The sequence below is a fragment of the Bos javanicus genome, chromosome 5 (assembly GCF_032452875.1).
Source record: "Bos javanicus breed banteng chromosome 5, ARS-OSU_banteng_1.0, whole genome shotgun sequence".
Lineage (NCBI taxonomy): Eukaryota > Metazoa > Chordata > Mammalia > Artiodactyla > Bovidae > Bos > Bos javanicus.
Genome location: NC_083872.1, coordinates 94900597 through 94915373, shown reverse-complemented (window position 1 = coordinate 94915373; position 14777 = coordinate 94900597). Strand labels below are relative to the sequence as shown.

General features: G+C 39.0%; 1 protein-coding gene across 3 annotated transcripts in view; it reads left to right on the top strand.

Moving 5' to 3' along the window:
* PTPRO (protein tyrosine phosphatase receptor type O) overlaps positions 1–14777 on the top strand; it is a 259686-nt gene that overhangs the window by 186564 nt on the left and 58345 nt on the right. The gene's annotated exons all lie outside the window — the stretch shown is intronic.

Here is a 14777-nt window from a genome sequence, read left to right as displayed (position 1 = left end):
ACAATACCATGTGTTAAAATATTTAGTTTCCGGTACTTAAAGGGACCTCAGAGATGATATCCTATAATTGGCAAAAGAGAACATATTGGCAAAAAGCTGGGTGGTAGACTTCTTGGGCAGTGTCAGTTTAAGGATGATAACCCCACAATAAATGCACATCAATACCCAATTTTTACAGCAGAGACCTCATCGTTTTAATCATTGAAAATAAAGTCTATACGTGACTAGATGTCATGAGATCATTTTGTGATCAATAAAAATATTGAATAATTACATTGTACACCTGAAACTAATGCAATATTGTGTATCAGTTATAATTCAATAAAAAACGAATTTACATATAGAGTGGCAATAAAAATGTTTTCAAAACACTTAGTGCAACTTACTGACATCATCATTTCCGATGTCTGCCAGCTTGTACTCTGTGTCGGAGTCTGTCCATAAAAATCTCAAATCTCTCTAATATGTTCTATGTACTGCTTAAGTGAAGATGAACCAGGGTGATTCAGTAGCAGCTTAAATACCAGGATCAGTAGTGCTGTCAGTGATGCTTTAGACTCTTGGAAAATCTGAGACAAAACAAAACACAATATTTTCTCAGATTATCCACTATTTGCATTTTCTCTATAATTCAATTCACAAGACATTAAGTTTTAAATCTTTTTTGTCTCCTATTTGCTGTGATAAAAACTAAACTCTTGCACTGAAAACATTTAGAATTAAATAGATAATTGAAAATGCATGATGTACTAAATAGACAATATGGGCAGTAAACTATTGAGTAGTTTTTCAGTATCACTTTTAAAAATGTATTGAAGTACAGTTGATTAACAACGTTGTGTTAGTTTCAGGTGTCCTGCTAAGGGATTCAGGTAGACATATACATGTATCCATTCTTTTTCAGATTCTTTACCCATATAGTTTATTAAGAATATTGAGTAGACTTTTCTGTGCTATACAGTAGGTCCTTGTTGGTTATTTATCTTATATATAGCAGAGTGTGTTTGTTAAATCCAAGCTCCTAACTTATCCCTCCCCTTCCCCACATTTTCTTTTCAGTAACTATAGCTTTGTTTTCTAAAACCATGAGTATGTTTCTGTTTTTCAAATAAGTTCATTTATAGCATTTGTAAATTCAATTCGACCTATAAGTGATATCATATGGTTTGTCTTTCTCTTCCTGACTTACTTTATTTAGAATGATAATTTTTTCCAATATTAATTGTGTGATTAAGTACTTGTAACTATATTTATAATGAATTTATTCTGGTCACAAAATTAGAAGTTTATGTGGAATGTGGGACATGGGACAATTTTTCTCTTTGGAACTTTCTTGATCATAGAAAGACATCTAGAATTTCTGAGCCCTGCCCACAGAAGTCTGATTGACTTTGTGACTTTGTGATCTTTTGTGACAGCTAAAAACATTTCTGCAAATTTCCAAGCACCCTTAAGGGGGCTCTGCTGCTCTTATCAAGACTCATGAAAGTGAAAGTGAAGTCGCTCAGTCGACTCACTCTTTGCTCACTCTTTGCTCAGTCTTTGCTCACTCTGCGACCCCATGGGTTGTAGCCTACCAGGCTTCTCCGTCCATGTGATTTTCCAGACAAGAGTACTGGAGTGGGTTGCCATTTCCTTCTCCAGGACTCATAAAGACTCATGAGTTAAGTTCAATCTTTCTTGCACTGCCCACAATCTACTCCTCCCTAGCAGTCTATACTAGAATTTCAGGAATGTGGAGATCACCAGTTTCCAATACTAGATGATCTATTTATTAAGAAAAAAATAATCTGCTTAGCAATTCCAATCATTATCTCTGATTTTTTTAATTTAATTTATTTATTTTAATTGGAGGCTAATTACTTTACAGTTTTGTGGTGGTTTTTGCCATACATCGACATGAATCAGTCAAGGGTGTACATGTGTTCCCCCGTCCCAACCCCCATTCCCACCTCCCTCCCCATCCCATCCCTCTGGGTTGTCCCGGTGCACAGACCCTGAATGCCTGCTTCAAGCATTGAACTTGGACTGGTCATCTATTTCACATATGGTAATATACATGTTTCGGTGCTATTCTCTCAAATCATCCCACCCTTGCCTTCTCCCACAGAGTCCAAATGTCTGTTCTTTACATCTGTGTCTCTTTTGTCTTCTGTATGAATGTTAGTTCAAATTTGCTTCCAGGTAACTGGAATTACTTGAAGACTCTGCCTGCGTTCCCCAGGGCTTTCTCTTTCCAAGTTTCTAGATGCTTTCTCCAATTCATTTGGTATGTTGGTCTCCCTTACAGTGATAGTTGAAAGGTGGTCTTACCAAAGTAGCCTTCAGTGGCCTATTGCTTTGCTGTCATTTTTACGTGACATTATGAATGATCTATGAAGTCTCAGGAATATGGGTTAAAGTCATAAACTGGAACAATTACACTCACACAAATAGGAGTGGGAGTAAGAAACTGACTTTGTTTCCCAAACTTGCCATTGGGTTTTGAGCTTCCATATTTCTCCATTAATGAGCAGGATTGCCTATACCAATTTAGGAAGTTCATTTAAATGTTTCAAGTAGGGAAGCAAGTTACCACAGCAATTATTTCTAGTGAATCATTACCCTTAGAATCAATCAGCTTTTCCATGTTGGTATATTAATATCAGACAGAATATTCCCTCAATCTTGTTCCTCTCTGAAAGCAAGACAATCTTTATATAATATATCTGTCCTCAGCCTTTTTTTTCTGGAAACAAAATAACATACTTTTTATCCATTTGTCTAAAGGTCTATTTTCCATTCTCTAATCATATTATTGTGTTTTATAAGCTATTTTAATTTTCTACAACACAATGCCTTCTCTGCTGTAGATACTTAATAGGTATTTGTTGAATGGAAATGAAACTACAGACTTCAAAGTTGAAATTATTATTATTGTTAATATTTAGCCAAAACAAGTTCCATCTTTCAGAGAAGTGAAATATTTTGCTTTAGTAATAACTGAATTGCAAGTTTTTTTCACAAAACATTCATTCTTGCCATCTGAGGAAAGAAACCATTCTATCAGTGAATCCAGAACAATATAAATTAATCCAAAATGGTATACTACCAAAATTATCTGATTATTATGTCATCAATGGACATCCAGGAGAAGACAGTACTGCTAACGGTGCTGTTTACAAGGCTTTGAGCCAGTCATCCCATTAAGAATTTTAGATTGCCAAGAGTTTCATGGTACTACAGTGATAAATGATGGCAGTTCCCTTTGGTAGTCAACACAAATGTCAATCAAATCTGCATTAAGACTTGTCATTTTACAAGTACTCATTGGTCTGCATGCAATCATGGCTTCAACCAGCAACCAGTCATAAATTCTAGTCTTGGTGAATCCACCTGGAGCTCTGGTGAAACATTAGGAGGATTTGTAAGTTTACATCAGACAATCAGTTTTCCAACTGAAAAAAAAAGGAAAAGAAGGAAGGAAGCAGTCAGGGAAAGAAATAAGAATGAAAAAAAAAATAAGAATGAGATTCATAAAATAGATCGATGGTAATGTTGCAGGAAGAAGGACCTGAGAGTGGGCCCAAGAGTGGGCTTTTGTTTAACACTTGGAAATGAATTGTCTGAGGAGACACACATACTGACAAAGCAAGAGATTTTATTGGGAAACGGTGCCCAGGTGGTTAGCAATAGAGTAAGGGAAACCAGGAGAACTTCTCTGCCATGTGGCTCACAATCTAGGGTTTGATGGTGATGGGATTAGTTTCTCTGGGCAATCATTCTGACTCAGGATTCTTCCTAATGGCACACACATTGCTCAATCAAGATGAATTCCAGCAAGAAGGATTCTGAGAGGTTGGTGGGACATTTGGACTGAAATTTCTCCTTTTGACGTTTTCTGAATTCTTCCAGTTGGTGGTAGCTTGTTAGTTCTATGTCCCTTACCAGGACCTTCTGTTGTAAGATAACTCATGCAAGTGGTTACTATGGTACCTGGCCTGGGTGGGTGGTCTCAGTCAGTGGTTCCCCTAACAGTAATAGCATATCTATTCATTAATTTATTTAACAAATATATGCTGAGAAACTTCTAAACACTGTTCAGATGCCAGACTTCTTATGTATGTGTGCTCAGTTGTGTCCAACTCTTTGCAACCCCCCTGGACTGTGGCCCACCAGGACCCTCTGTCCATGGGATTCTCTAGACAAGAATACTGGAGTGGGTTGCCATTCCCTCCTCCCAGCAATCTTCCCAATCAAATCCAGGTCTCCCACATTGCAGGCAGATTCTTTACCTTATGAGCCACCAGGAAAGAGCATTAAAATAGGGCAGTACAATGCAGATGGCTTTCCAGTAAAAGCTTTCTCTGAAGAAGCAATGAGAAGAGATCTGAATAACAAGAAAGGACCAGCCACAAAAACGTTGGGCAAGAGCACCTGGGCAGAATGAATCAGGAGAATTCAGATTATATAGGATTATAAGGCTTGGAGTTGAGATTTTATTTTCAGGTTGCATATGTGAAGTCATTTAGAGAATTAAACAAATAATCTGACTTATATTTAAAACAATCCTTCTGGTTGCTCAAGGGAGAAAGGATTTGGAGGTCAAAAATAAAGGTAGGGAACCAGTTAAGGGGTTAGTCATCACTAACCTTAAAAACAGCATTCTAATTCAAATAAGTGCCATGGGAAATGATGGTGACTTTGACCAAAATGATAGGAAGGGAGATGGAGAGAATTGGGCAGAATTCTGGAGCTGTTTTGGAGGTTGTGGCCACAGAACTTTCTGATGGGGTGAAAACAAGAAATGAGAGAAAGAGAAAGAACAGCTCCTAGACTTTGCCCTTGAGCAACTAGGGTGGGGGTCGGGCAATTTATTGAGATTGAAAGGACTAGAAAAACTAGAAGAGGAGTTACCTGGGCATAAGTTGAGAGTCAAGGATTCTTCCTCAGACATAAAAAAAATTAAAAATGCAGTTGTCGAGTAAAGAGACTATTGATATGTAGTGTTAGTGTTCGTCACTCAGTTGTGTCTGACTCTTTAAGACCCCATGGACTGTAGCTTGCCAGGTTCCTCTGTCCATGGAATTCTCCAGGCAAGAATACTGGAGTGGGTGGCCATTTCCTTCTCCAGGAGATCTTTCCGACCCAAGGCTCGAACCTGGGTCTCCTACACTGCAAATTCTTTACCATCTGAATCACCAGGGAAGCCCATTGATATATGTGTCTGGAGGTCAGGGGAGAATTCTAGGCTGGGAATATAAAAGTGACTGAATAATTAGATACTAATTAAAAATAGAGAAAAAGAGCTCTGGTCTAGGCAAGAAGAGCTACTCCAGTATTTAGTGATTGAGCAGAGAAAGAGGAGACAGCAAGAGAAACATGGAAGAAAGAGGCAATAAAGTCAGAGAAAGGAAAAAAACTGTATGTACACCAACATTGTAAGAGGTCTGCTTTATCCTGACCACAGACATGTTCAGACAGGTTCAAGGTAAGCACTCAGATAACTTTAGCTCTGGAAGAGATTTGGAAACAATTTAGTGTCATGTCCTCCCTTGGGCAAGCTGAAATCTAGAGAAATCTGACCCACATTACACACTGTTGAGCCTGGATCTAGAAACAGTACTTTTTAATCTGTTTAACCTTTTTAATCTGTTTCTTGCCTTTTCCTGGATTGGGGGTGGATTTTTTCTAAAACTTCATGTTTCTATGAACACATTTAACAGAGCAGGGAAGAGCCTCACACCCATTCCTGTGGCTTTCTGTTCCTGTTTGGGAATTTGAGCATTGTGAAATTGACTTGATTTCCTAAGTCTCAGTCATGAAAGTTTTTATATAGATTAGAAATCTTTAAAACATAATTTGACTATGGACACAAATATTAGGAATTGGAAGGGATATTTGAATCTTCTCACTTCTCCTAACTTTCTCTCTCTCACACACACACATCAAATTTCAGTAGATTACAAATAATTATATCCATTTTGATGAAATGTAATTTCTGACTTTATAAGAGCCCAGCCATTGCAAGGTGCTGGCCTTCTGAGTCTCATTCTTAGTTGAGAAAATGTGTTTAATTCTTGTGTTGAAGTCACTGAGTTTACAATTTTGAAAATAGTTACTTAGGTATAGGCAGTTCTTATTTTTGGTAAGAAGTGAGTGAAGTGTTGTGAGTCACAGCCAACTGATGTCTGCAGTACCACTCCCGGGCCACCCATTCCTTTCTGTGAATCCTCTTCCAATGAGTGACTAACTTGCTGCTGCTGCTGCTGCTGCTGCTAAGTTGCTTCAGTCGTGTCCGACTCTGTGCGACCCCATAGACGGCAGCCCACCAGGCTCCCCCGTCCCTGGGATTCTCCAGGCAAGAACACTGGAGTGGGTTGCCATTTCCTTCTCCAAGGCATGAAAGTGAAAAGTGAAAGTGAAGTCGCTCAGTCGTGTCCGACTCTAGCGACCCCATGGACTGCAGCCTACAAGGCTCCTCCATCTATGGGATTTTCCAGGCAAGAGTACTGGAGTGGGGTGCCATTGCCTTCTCCGGACTAACTTGTTATCCCCCACCAAAACAAATAAGCAGAAATGAGTTCAATAATAGGATGAATACATCTGTGTCAATGTAGCACAGAGAGGGGACAGGAAAATGGACGAATGAATGGATTGAAGGGAAGAAGAAAGTGAGAAAGGAAAGAAAGTATGCATATTATTTATGTATATACATAGAGACAGGTATTTGTATTTCAGTTTCCCTGGTGGCTCAGAAGGAAAAGAATCTGCTGGCAATGAAGGAGACCTGGGTTCAATCCCCAAGTCAGGACGATCCCCTGGAGAAGGAAATGACAACCTATTCCAGTTTTCTTGCCTGGGAAATCCCCTGGACAGAGAAGCCTGGTGGACTACAGTTCATCGGGTCATAAAGAGTCAGACACAACTGAGGAACACTTTAGGTAGTTATTCTATTAATTTGGGGTAATCGTATGACTGTGGTGGCTGGCACAAAGTTTATCAAGTAGAACATATATATATACACCACCAGTCAATTAGCAGCTAATAAAATAACTGAGGTACTCTACTTTTAAAAAATTAATTTATTCTATCAACAAATCTGTACTTAACATTTATGGTGTGCTACACACTAATCTAGGTGCTGATTATACAGAAATGAATGAAGTTGACAAAAATGTCTACCCTCATTCTCATGGAGAAAAAGAAATGATCAAATAAGCATAAGGATGTCAAGTGGTGATGATTTTTTGGAGAAAAATGAATCAGCAAATGAGAAAGGAAAGGAAAGTTCTGGGCAGCTGGGGGGGTGCACTTTTTGCAGAAATGGAGATAGAGTAAGCTTTACAGTGAAGATGCTATTTCAGACAGATCCTGAGGCAGCTGCGGGAGGGAGCTGGGCAGGTAACTGGGAGAAGTTATAAGAAGCAGCAATGTAGGGAGGGAGGTAAGAGGGTGGCTCAGGATGGGAGGATACATGTGCACCCATGGCTGATTCATGTTGATGTAATGCAAAATCCATCACAATAGTGTAAAGTAATTATCCTCCAGTTAAAATAAATTAATTTTTTAAAAGAAAAAGAATACTATATAAGTGGAATTATACAATATATAACTTATCAGGAATTTTTTGTTCGCTTGGCATGATTTTCTGGCACAAGATTCATCCAAATTGTTGCATGTATCAATTGTCATTCCTTTTTTAGTGCTGTGTAGCAGTCCATAATGTGGCTATACCGTAGCTTACTTAATCATTTATCCATTGAAAGCCATCTGGATTGTTTCTATTTTGGGACTATTACAAATAAAGCTGCTATGAACATTTGTGTAAAAAAAACAAAATCAGCAATGTGCCCAGCAAGTTCAAGGAAAAGTCAGGAAGGCAGTATGGCTGAAATGGAACGAACAAGAAGAGGGAAGAAGGGTAGCAAGGGAGCAAATCATGCAGGGTTTTTGTCTTTCATGTTTTATCTCTGGCTGCTCTGGGTCTGAGTTGCTGCGTGAGGGCTTTCTCTAGTTGCAAAGAGCAGGGGCTACTCTTTGCTGTGGTGCACAGGTTTCTTATTGTCACCTGCGAAGCCGAGAAAATGGGCAGTAGCTAATGATAAAAAGATCCAGTTGTATTTGTTTAGCTGTTTTTTGTTTTATTTTTCCTTCCCTTTAAGTGGATTGAAAAACCTTGTCTTTGAGCTAATCAGAATGATTCAACAGAGCAGGGGAAATGATGATGCAGGATAGTTAGAGGTGAGATTTGTTGGGGTGGTGTCTTTAATTGGGCCAAAGGATTTTGGACCAGTGGAGGGGGTGGCCTTAGGCTGGGTGGCTCTGTAGTAAGGTAACAAATGACAGAGTACATGGGCATTATGGGGGTGTGTGAGTAAATGGAATTAATGGAGGAAGCTTGTAACAGTTTTCATCTGTTTGACCTCTTATAAACACATGAAATTTCCTTTGGTTTGCAGAGGTAACCCACTTGCATTGATTAGGCTGCCATGCATATCACTGTTGCATGGCTCCATTCCTGGGTGCAAGACAAATCGATACCTGTCCTCAACATACGTCTCCCCCATTTCTCATCACGGTGGTTTTCTGAGTAACGCTGAAATTTGCCAGCTGTCCACAGCCCTGTCACACTTTCAGCAATTCTTAAAAGCATTTGTCCTCCCCACTGTAAAGTGACTTGCATATTTTGCTTGTTTCTCTTCAATATATTACAAGAATCTGGATGCTGGACTGATGGGGCAGCTATTGTGATGTCTGGCACAGATTAAATACACAATCAAGTTCCTGCTCTGGAAAAGTTGGTCTTCTGGACAAAGGAAGTTTCCAGAAGTTTCATCATCTGGAAGTTTCATCATCCCCAGTTATATGGAAGTTAATGGAAAATGTTCATATGTTTAGGAAGGAAGTCGGGTGCAGAAGGGAGACCCTTAACTGGGAGTATTTGCCTTCACAGTCAAATTGTGTCATCTTAGAAAGATGACTCAGGCCCTTTGAATTTCAGCCTCCTTTTCTACAGAATGAGGTTCTGGACTAAGCGATCTTTAATGTTCCTTTCAGTTTTAGGATTTAGTTCATAACTGAGTTCAGAGTAAAGGCAATGAGGCAGATGACACAGTAAGAGTAGTGACTTTTTTCTGGGAATTGTGCAATATGTAAATTCTAACTTAAAAAAAAAAATGCCAAGCAAAAACACATATTCCTGGAACCAACAAAGGAGGAAGTAAGATCTTTTGTTTTAAACTAAGTAAAGTTCAAAGAGAGATTTCTCTGAAAAATGCTATAAATCTATAGAAGCTACTTGAGCTGTACTACCATAAACTTACCCAATGATTCATAGAAAAGGATTTTACTCTTGCCATCATTTAGCCATCAAGAATTTATTTAAAATGTAATGGAAACAACAGGACTTCCCTGGTGGCTTGGTGGCAGCAAATCCACCTGCCAATGCAGGAGACAGAGGTTCAATCCCTGGATCAGAAAGATCCCCTGGAGAAGGAAATGACAACCCACTCCAGGATTCTTGCCTGGAAAATCTCTTGGACAGAGAAGCCTGGTGGGCTACAGTCCATAGGGTTGCAAAAGAGTCGGACAGGACTTAGCAACCGAACAACAACAACAATGGAAATGAAGGGATTCCTGAGAAAAGTCTATGTTCTGTACATAAAATGGGCCTAATATAATTTAATGCTAAACATTTGCCCGAATTATTATATATTCTCCAGTGTTACTGTAATGTTCTAATTACTTATGAAGTTTATGTAGGAAAAGAAATCTGAAGTCAATAAGAGAATAGGCCTGAGAAATGTCAGATCTAACAAAAGTGTCTTCTTTAATAAGCATTTTCCTCTATTTAATTTCATGGCATATCAATCTTAACTCACCCTTAGGGTTTTTTTTTTTTTCCTTTCAAAGAGTGCTCTCTTCTGCAGATGTTGTTTTTAACCAAGTTGAATGTAACTTATGCAGCTTTAACCGCTTAAGTCACAGATGTTTTCTTTGGCCAAGTTCTACGGTTTACACTGCTTAAGGTAGAAGACTTGAGTTGAGGAAAATAAAAATAGATTTCAAAGACTTACTATACTATAAATGTTAAAGACCAACTTTTGTGTGAAGAGGATGGTAGCAATTTACTGTCAGTCAGGCTGAGGACTGAAAATAGATTTTGCCATGTCAGTCATTTTTTACAATGTTTTTCTATTGAATTCTCCATATCTTCAATGTCACACATTTGTAAAACGACTCACTAATTTTAAAGGTGTAAAACACAACCAGAATAAAACCAGTTGGCTTTCATGGATAGCATCTTAGCCTCATTAACATAATTCAATCAGCAGCTAAACAAATGGGTCACATTAAACTAAGAAACAATATAATAACTGTCAGAGAAAGACGGATTTTAGGCAATAAATATCTTCCATTCTGATCCAAGGCTGAATGTTATACCTGACTCCCTTTGGAATTCCCGAGGAAAGAAAGAGATTTGTGCTGGAGCAAAGAATGAGAATCAAATACTTGCTCATACTTCACTAGAGGTCACTTCACTCCCCAGAGATCCAGTATCGTGAACCTCTCATAACCAATCCTACATTAAATGGGAGGGATAGCATCATGGCTCTCCATTCAGCCCATGTTCTGTGCCTGGTACTTCATTTCCTATAAAATTAGGTGGATTCCCAACTCAAACAGGAGTGGCATTGAAGGGGAGAGATGAGAAGGAAAGAGAGGACAAAGCAGTCCAGTATACACTTGCAATGCTGAGAGTATTTAAAAACAAACAACGCTGTGGGCCTTCCTTGCCTGTCCAGTGGTTGAGACTCTGCGCTCCCAATGCAGAGGGTGCAGTTTCGATCCCTGGTTGGGGAACTAAGATCCCACATGCCACAGAGTGTGGCCAAAAATTAAAAACAAACAGCTGTGTATCTACATCCCATTTTGTAAAAATAGCATGTCTGTCTCTTTTCCCTGTGTCCATAGGTTTGCAAATCAAATGTCATGGATTTTGAAATTATTTTAAACCAAAAGACATCAGACATATGGAGAAGAGGAATTTTGAAAAAAATTTAAAATATCATTTCATTTAGATAGAAAATGATAACCAGAAGATGTTCCGTAACTAGTATGTCCATGACTATTTGTTATATACAGTGTCTTGTATACATTAAATTAAAGCTCATTTACTCTTCATAACATTAACAAAATCTTCATATCTCTCCCCTTTGTTAACTAGACTGAATTGGATATTTTGAGCAGTAAGAGACTGTATTAGTTTGCTAATACAAAATATTAGCAAATTTTGGGGCTGCCAAAACAAAATACCACAGACTGTGTGGCTTAAACAAAAGAAATACATTTTCTCAAAGTTCTAGAGGCTGTATGTCCAAACCCTAGTGAACTGTGCGTGCAGAGTATCCAGGTTGTGCCCTCCATAGTTGCAGGAAAACCAGCTCAGGGCTCCCGAAGATACTACATTATGGTGAGTTGTATAATTATTTCATTATATATCACAATGTAATAATAATAGAGAGGCTTCCCTGGTGGCTCAATGGTAAAGAATTTGCCTGCCAATGCAGTAGACGTGGTTTCAATCCCTGTGTCAAGAAGATCTCCCAAGGAGGAAATGGCAACCCAATCCAGTATTCTCTCCTGGGAAATTCCATGGACAGAGGAGCCTGGAGAGCTACAGTCCACTGGGTTGCAAGACTTGGACACAACTTAGGGACTAAACCACCATCATAATAACAAAAATAAAGTGCACAATAAATGCAATGTACTTGAACCACTCCAAAACCATCTCCCACCCCACCCTTGCCCCAGATCAGGGAAAACTTGTCTTCCACGAAACTGATCATTAGTGCCCAAAAAGTTCAAGACTACTGTTCTCAGCCATCCTAGGCTATTGGGCTGAGCTGACCTTGCCTTCTCATGAAAAGAGACACAGCAGCAGGGGGACCCTCTGACCAGTTTCTGCCAAGAATTTGCAAACTTCTCTACCAAACAGGAAGGAATGTTCTAACCCAGCATTATCCAATTCAAATATGGTGAGAGCCACTTATGTAATTTTAAATTTCTAGGAGCCACACTACAAAACAGTAAAAAGAAATAGCTGAAGTTGAGTTTAATATACTTTACTTAACCAGTAAATCCAAAATAGTTTCATTCCAATGTGTAGTCAGTATAAAGAACTATTAATGAGATATTGTTGTTCTTGCTTCATACTAAAATAAAGTCTTTGACGTCCAGTCTGTATTTTACTTTTATAGCATCTCTCAATTTAGATTAACCGGATGTCAAGCATTCAGTAGCCACATGTGGCTAGCAGTTACTATATAGCCCAATACAGTCCTAAAATTTTAATACATCCCCTGGGGCAAATGAGGCTTCCCTTGTGGCTCAGCTGGTAAAGAATCCACCTGCAATGCAGGAGCCTTGGGTTCTATCCCTGGGTTGGGAAGATCCCCTGGAGAAGGGAATGGCTACCTGGAGAAAGAAATAGCCACCTACTCCAGTATTCTGGCCTGAAGAATTCTGTGGACTGTATAGTCCATGGGGTCACAAAGAGTCAGACACAACTGAGTGACTTTCACTTTCGCTGGAGCAGATGTCGTCCTGAGTAGTGAAATTTAATTAGAAGTCACTCCTTACACCTCCACTTATGAAATATTATGATAACTTTCTTTATTTTCTTCAGAATAGCAGGGTGGAATTTCTCCCCAGTTTATCTAGGAAAATATCCCTACCACAGAGATCATAAGTATTTTCAAGCAGGTTTCTTGTGAATATTTCTCATTGACCTATAGAATGCATGATGTCTTTCAGAAAAAGATGCAGAAATAATGGGAACAGTGATTTTGGAATGATCTATTGCCTCATATACCACCTGAGGAAGGAAAAAAAATGTTACTTGGCTGTTAGAGGTTCCAGATCCTTTGGATATTTTCCTAAGGATACACTCATCACCTGCATCCACATTCTCAGCCAGACCAGAGGAAACATGTATTCCAGTATCTAAGTCTTATTTCTTCGGTCACTGAAAATACTTCTAATTCACAACAGTCTTTCACTCTGCCCCTGAGAGCTGATGACTTTTTACAAATATAATCACCATACAAAGGCAGAGAATGTCAAAATTCAATGCCGACGTGTCTGATCTTACTTGATGCTTAAATCCTAACACCTCTGGTTAATGAATCTTGACTTAGGTTTTAATTCTGTCAACAGGTAAGATTTATTGCATCCCTACGCATGGCTAGATCAAAATGAAGACAAAATAATTTATTACACATGACCGCAGTTCTTAAAGGACCCAGTGGAATCAGGACTTCACTCACACAAATCACATAAGAAATAGTTAAGGGTGAGAGAAGGTCAGAGAAGGGACAGAGCCTCAAGAGACAGTCATCAGATAAGCCTTGAAGGAGAAGGTAAGGCTTTTTCTTTAAGGTGATCAGAAGAGCAGAAAGAACACACTGAGGGTTGAGAAATACATGAGTTGAGAAAGAGTAATGCCTGTGTAATGGTCAGCAAGAAGACTGGCTTTATGAGGACAGCATGTCTGTGCAGGAAAGATGGTGGTGACGGGTAGCAGGTGGCCAAAGTATGTAGGATCCTTAACACTTAGCATACGGTAAACTCCCTACATACTATGAGTTCCATTCCAAGAGCGTGTTTATAAGTTCAACAAAGGTGGCCTAGGTACCCAACTAACACATTCAGCTATACAGTACTGTATTGTGATAGGTTGATAATACAGGCAGGAAGAGTTACTGGCTGGAGAAGGAGAGGAGGTGGGAGATGGGAGATGGTGGAGCTGAAGGATCGTCAGCAATAGGAGACAGAGGGCAAGTTGAAATTTCACTCACACCTGTTTTTGATGGCCCAGGTTCTGGTTCCTTGCTGGATTCAATTCTATCTATAAAGATCCTATACCGCTGTACTCTATACAGTACTCTACAGTTAGGTACACAAAAACACAGCCACTTGTAGAGGAAGCACACACGTGACAATGTATTGCCAGACATATGCACTAACAACATAATTGAACATGTGAATGCATTCGCATCTTTGAAAGTTTGCAGCCTGAAGATTCATATGTAGGGGACTTGACTGTATTTGGATTTGACACATTAGAAATTGATCACGGTAAATCATTGTACAGATAGAATCTAACAGGAGCAAAGTGGTGTTTTTATTTATTTATTTTTCGTTATTCACATAAGTGGTGTTTTTAAACAATTTAAACCATCATTGACAAAACAAAGAATCAAGTAAGAGACAGGGAAAAGGAGTAAAGGGCTGTTGTAATGATTGCTAAGTGTGATGGCAAAAGCCTGGGTGTGCAATATAATAAAAGAAATAAACAAAAGGAAGAGATGAAAGGAAGTTTTAAAAGGTAGTGCAAAAAAGGAAGAGGAGAGCCTCAAAACTGTCAGCTTAGACAATTGAAATGTTGTTCATGAAAGTATCAGGGAGAGGTGGAATGCAGAATTGATTTGTGGAAAGGCAGGGACTCCATGTTCCATTTTAACCTTATGGAGTTTGGTGTTAATAGTGAGATACCTGAGTAAACACACATGGAAAATCAATCAGATTTGGAGATCAAGATCTGGATAATGTTCATATCAGATGATACAAGGGAAGCCCAAGAATACTGGAGTGGGTAGCCTATCCCTTCTCCAGGGGATCTTCCTGACCCAGAAATCAAACTGGGGTCTCCTGCATTGCAGGCAGATTCTTTACCAACTGAGCTATTAGGGAAGCCCAAAATACAACTCCTTCTTCCCCAGGTGGGACTCAAA